Here is a 6,777-nt window from a genome sequence, read left to right on the forward strand (position 1 = left end):
GGATTTCGTAAGTCAGCTAAGCTTTGCTCAGCTTTTACGAAAATATCAAGAAGGCATTAATATAAACTAAATAAGAAATATGATCCTGTGGATTGATGTGGATAGGGTTCTCATTTGTAACTCCGCAATTATAACATCATATTAAGTAATCACCTTATCACAGGAGTACGTCGAATTGACATTAAAGCAGCTATGTTTATCAAATCGCTAACGACAACCGTTTATTTTCAATCATAATTATTACACACCTATTACACAGGCTTCATTTGAGAAGTAGTAACTTCAAAACATCAGCATTTAAAATCTATTAAACGATAAATTAGTATCCATCAAACGTAGAATCAATCAAATACGTACAAATTTCTTAGTAATAATTTGTGTTAAGACTCGTAGAGGGGTAATAGCCGTAAGTTGTAATGTACTTACGTCGTTATGATACGCGGCCCGGGTGCTCGAGTGTGACCAATGCTGATTGATTGGCCGCCCGAACTGACCACTATGCGACTAATGAGTATAACCCACTGCTACACCAAAATGGGTAGTAACAAATGAATGGGTATTTTGTTAGATATTCCGTAATAAAACCTTTGTGAAATTAGTTACGGCATGCAAGAGTTCTGCTGTTTTGAGAATTGAAAAGTTATTATCTTAAAATGTAAGACATGGGTAGTTTTTAATTTAATGCTGGTGATTAAAACTGTGTGTAACATGGGTTTACTCGTAGGAAAATCTGATTGAGGACAACAATAAAAGTTAAAATTTCCAAAATCACCCTGAATTGTGAAGTCTGTGTAAGATCGTTAGAAGATGTATATGGTTGGCACAGCAAAGAGATTTATAATTCTGCATCCTGGCGACGAATACGGCTAAAATCTGTGTTGCAATAGTGACTACTATATATAAGAAAAATCTTATATTTGCAGAGAAATGAGACGAATAACAATCTATATATTTCTAATGGTTAGGTACATAGTAGACATAGGCAACATGTCCAGTACCTTCAAGACACTACAATTAGCAGCAAAATATATAGACAGAAAGTTTGAACGAGCTCAGATCGTTTACAAAGATGGATTGATGGAACATTTGCATATTATTCGCTTGTAGCCACCTCCTCACGTCGCCAATTTACATAGCACTTGCACATAACTCAAATATAATCGTATTCCCACTTATAATCTTGCTTGTATCAACGACCTAACTATCATCATCAAAAATCTTTGAAACAACACCGCCTGGCACGCCTGTCTGTCTGTCTGTTCGCAATACTCAAAATATATAGGACGGATTTTAATTAAATTTCATTAATAGGAAGAATCATTAACTAAAATGGTTTTAATGTATAGTTTATTTTTCTTTTTGTAAATTATCTGAATTAGGGTGACTATTGTAGAAGTTGTTGAAAAAAAAACTGCCGGAAAATGTCTGCCAGGTCCGCCAATATTTATAAAACAGTAAATAAAGAAAAATACCAGTAAGTTTATTTAATTATTGTTTACCTACTAACGATATTCGTATAAATATTGATTAATAGTCCCAGTAGGTACAATTACTATTTGAAAACGCATTTTTTTCTTTTGTTCTCTATTATTGAAATATATAATAGCTTAACTGCATTTCATTTGTTTACCAGCTTATTTGCTCGAGTCTTATAGTATATACTGTGATGGTTTAACAATTTTACAGGCATTCTGATATTTACAGTAACTAAAATTGCGAAAGGTAAAAAATATAAATATCGAAAATGATTGAGTTTTTTTCCACGAATCCACAACCCATTACTATCAAACTATTAAATAAACCCAGTTTAATAAATACTCACGAATATCCACAAAACTACGAACGACTAGTTAATTACTGAAACACGAAACTCATCGACATTTCACCAATAATTAACAAACATCAAACACACTCGAAATGCCCACGGATCACCCCAAAATAACAAATAAACCGAAATACCAAACTGACCATTAATTAGAACAATTGTTATTGGGGTTGTTAGACACCCCATTTGAACAAATATATAGAGTTGATACAACCCCACTGCTATAACTTTCATGTAAGATCTGATAAGACGTTTGACAGACTATTATAGTTGTTTTTACTATTTATTTTTGTAGTAAAAGTTATTAGTAACTTCATTTCCAGTTTTATGATGAGTTTTGTTGTTTATGAAGATTTTATTACTGATAGGGAAACAAAATGCACTATTTTAATTGTTTGTTACTAGTTTTGTGCGGTTTACTCGCAACAAATATGTAACGACTGCTTAAATAAAGAAATTATACGATACAATATAAATAAATTTTATAGTGAACAAATATAACTAGTAATAAAAATATTATTAATCGTACTAACGTTGTTACTGACAGTATTAGCAGAAGCTGTTATTTTTTTTATAATTTAACTTCTATTGATTTGATTATTACACTGGGTTCTATGATAAACGTTACTATGCTGTTGGTTTTAAAGTCAATTTAAACACTTCTTGTAACCAACCTTCTTTTATGATGAACCATTTATAAAGCTATTTAGTACAATTACCGTAAATCGGGTTGACTTCAAAAAATTGTTTTTAATCTGATAATAGAAATAAATAAATAGCTCTCACAAAGAGCTAGCACCTAGTTCAATTAATCGGTACTTGGTATTAAGCATCACTGTGAATAAAAATATATCATTTTAAATATTATATTTTCGACCAACCCCTGTATTCAAAAGTACGACCTATAAATACAAGTAGATAAAATAAAGATTCGGTAATAACATCTTCATAAAGTATCGCAGCACACGTGCGTGTACCGACATTTGCGTGTGCGCACCCCATCACTCACTCGTGTGATCTCACCGACGCCTCGCGAGCAGTCACGACCGCGCCCGAGCGCGCCCGACAACACCCGAACACAATACCCATGTAACTAAGTACCCAAATGTCACCGAGCTTTGAACATACATTATAAACTCTACTAATTTATAATATTTTAAAGATAATTTAGCTTTATGTCATTCTTTAAGTTACAGATTTAATATATTTTTCCCACGGAATATCAGCAAACAGTTACTGAAGATGAGAAACGATGAGAATTTAAACGTCATAAATCTGTTTTCAATTGATAACTCTTTTAGTTCGGTTGGATTTAAGAGTCATAACTTGGCATTGAATTAAAGCTACACAAATCAATACTTTAGTTTCGTAACTTAGTCGTAAGATTATAAATAACCACCTTTTTTCTTTTATTTCTATTTTATGAGTAGCTAAACTGTCATGAACAAATGTCAACTGGAAATGAAGACAATCGGACATCAAACCCGAGACCTCCCACTAAAGTTCTAATTTGTGCAAAACATGACAAACACATCAACATAATCTTCTGTAGTATGTAGATATAAAGAACTGGTTTAATATGATCTTTATAAAGGGAACATAGCGTTTGTTTGTCAAAGACGATAGCCGGCATGTTGTCATTAAGGAAATTTTATGGCCTAATGCGAATGCCTTGTTATCATAAGAAAAATTAATGACGACAACTAATTTGTTCAGCTAAGTACTGAATATGTTAGGATCCCGTACTTTTTCTATGGAGTGGGTTCTGTAGGATAGCGAGATAAGTTCTACGAAATACATACACACTTCGCTCCTTTGATGTATTATTGTCCTTTATGAACCTTTGCTTTCGTAGGTTTTTAACATTTACACATCCAATAGTTTTCTAGTATTTCATTGTATAAATAACTATAGTATTAGAAAATAAATTATAACCACAATCTTTTGTTTTAAAGAGTTTCATGAGTCAAAATCAAAGTCATGGGAAACAAAGTCTTTCTTAAAAAAATCTCTTTATCGGAACATAGAGGTAGATAATGCGCATATGAAAAAATATACACTTCTTTAACGATGAAGGAAACGTGTGAAACATGTCTTAGTTAGAGTTCTTTAACACATTATTATAAGCAAAGCACTTGACCAGGGTGGTCTCAGGACCTGGCCTCTCCCTCATTTCGAGAGCAGCCCCTTGACTTGTAGTACGACAGTAATGACCAATAGTTTGATTTTATTTCATTTAAAAGATGATGTGTAATAAAATGCAAACATGTACTACAAATGTACGGATCTTTACGACCATTTTGTATTTGCTTGTTGTATTGTTGTTAATATCTAATAACTGATTATTATAACTGTAATTTAATCCGATAATTTTAACTGGGAACCCTAACAAACAGGTGTTCAGTGGTATCTAGTTGACATTTCCGTGCTTCGCCGTCATTACCTATTAGGGGTGACTTTACCTTCGAAAACAAAATGTCAGGACACCCACCACACGACCCTTATTCCCTTGTAATAAAGACTATAATTTCCTTCAAATTATTAACAATTTTATAGTCGAAATTGTACTGTTATAAGGGTGAATTTTCAATGAATTTTTCCGTAATGCTAACGTGTTGACGTTAGTGGTTGATTCAAACAAATTTTGTTTGATTGTCGGTAACAGTAATTAGCTATTTTGTTAATTAAGTAGGTGTTTATGTGACGTGTATGCAGGGAATAGTAATATACGTTAGCGGAGGGCTTCAATGAGAATTTTTAGTGCTTCGTAACATGAAGAGCGTTAAAAAGATGACTTGCTAACCCCCGGTTTCTGTGTACATTTAGCGGTAGGTAGTTTATCTAATCGATAGCTTTTTTTATATGAGTTTTAACGCTTTCGAATGAACTTTAGAATTTATTATGAGTAATATTTAAAATGTACAGAAATTTATTACAATAAAACTTAACTATAAGTAACTTTTAACAACTAAACTAAACTAGAAATAATTAAATAAAACAAAATATTTACAATTATACAATATATTTACAATATAAAATATGGATACAAAAGGAGTGCGTCACGCGTCGTAGAATTTCTCCTCACCATCATCGACTGGTAACGTACCCAAAATGCTGGCAGCATTGCCACGTTGGATGGCAATGCTAATTCTTTGACCAAAGTAAAGGCCAGCATTCTGGTCACGCGTAGCATCGACGAGACGCTTCGCAATCTCTTCTTTTGAATAGATAAACTACCGTCAAGACGTATTTTTGTTTCTCGACAAGATTGTTTAGAATCTATTATCCTTTTCAGGTTTTTATTACACAATAAAAGTTTAATCTTAAGCAATTATCTTCTTTTTATATCATACCGTTTTCCGTGGTTAAGAAAAATATTAACATGGAAAGCTATTTTAAGCGCGCAGGTGTATTTTCTCTACTAATTGTAATTAGTACAGCATTTTGAAAAAACATGTTGTATAATTATAGTTAAACCATCCTCTCGTAAGTGGCTTTCCAACATTAACTCAATTTAACACTTTACAGTTAGGCTGCTATCTTATTACATTACAAACCTCTAAATTAAAAATTGTAACAGACAACCGTTTAATTTTAGCAAAGTACTTAAACAACATGTAATTATTCTTAAACAAGTATATTTATTACAATAAGGTTTTCCTTATCTAGGAACGAGCCTATTGCCATTTTATTCTAATGTAATTTAAAACCAAGCCATTCAGAGTTTCAGCCTCGTTAGCCCCTCGTAACTACTTCTATAGTAGCACATTTTAATTAAAAACAAAATTAAGATACCACATAAACATAAAAAATAATATTTTAGATTCTACACATCTAGTTTCACCTGTCTAAAAATTATACTCGAAAAATGCCAAAGAGTAAAATTAATTATTGCTTTTTTTATCTGTGCCCTCACAAAAATGTTTTTGGCAGAAATTATTTGGTGTTTAGCCGCCAGAGGGCGTGGCAGTACATGATTAATATATTTCTATGGAAAAAAACATTATAATGACTTCGCTGGCCGTTTCGTTGTTTTGGGTTTAGTTTTGAAGACGGTTCAATGTTTTTTTATGTAAAATAAAGGGTTCTGTAATACTTGATAAATCAAAACACATTGTATTTTAGATAAAAGTGGCATTATCGAACAAATAAAGTTTTCTTTCATTGGCATTACTGGTAAACCAAATATTAAAGTTGTGCAAGACACCCGAAGACTTTAACTACTAAAGCTCTAACAACACAAATGTACGGCCTGATTTTTTTTATCGATAAATACATTCATTGGCTAACAATAAAAATACATTTCCAAATGATCACACTATTTAGCCATTCGCATTCACATCTTCTACAACCAACTTATGTATGTAACGCGTAACATCATCCAGAAGCAGTCCAAAATATCGGTTAGTCAGAAGTAAGATAATAACAGCTCTCCGAAACACTAATAATAAAAATATTTCGCTTTAAGTATTTCGGAATCGGTTTTAAAAAACGATATTTTAAATAGTTTTTGCGAGCTGCCATCGGATGGACGGGCCCCGCCCACGGTCCAGAGAATTTGCATTCAGCCTAATCTGTCATTGTCTGGAATGTACGCCAAAAAAATAACCTGTGTGAATTGTGTAGTCTTTGTTTTATGTTCGTGTGTAGATATTTTAGGAAGCTCTCTTGGTAGAGTTTAAAGATATTTTTACTCGAAACTTCCTCAAGTGATGTTTGCGCGTGTCTAAGAAAACCATTAAGAAGTAGTTAGTTTCAATACTGACTTTAGGAACTAGATTATTGGATGGTGGAAAAATATACCTAATTTTCATTTAAGGCGGCGTACATATGGCTACAATCGATACCATACACAACTTAACTTGCCGTAGTTAGAAGAATAGGTTATTATATTATTAATTTGAAGTACGCAAGAAAATAGATTTCTTTAATAAGCTTATGAATTTAAATCT

Source organism: Anticarsia gemmatalis, chromosome 20 (genome assembly GCF_050436995.1).
Source record: "Anticarsia gemmatalis isolate Benzon Research Colony breed Stoneville strain chromosome 20, ilAntGemm2 primary, whole genome shotgun sequence".
In the NCBI taxonomy this organism is placed as follows: domain Eukaryota; kingdom Metazoa; phylum Arthropoda; class Insecta; order Lepidoptera; family Erebidae; genus Anticarsia; species Anticarsia gemmatalis.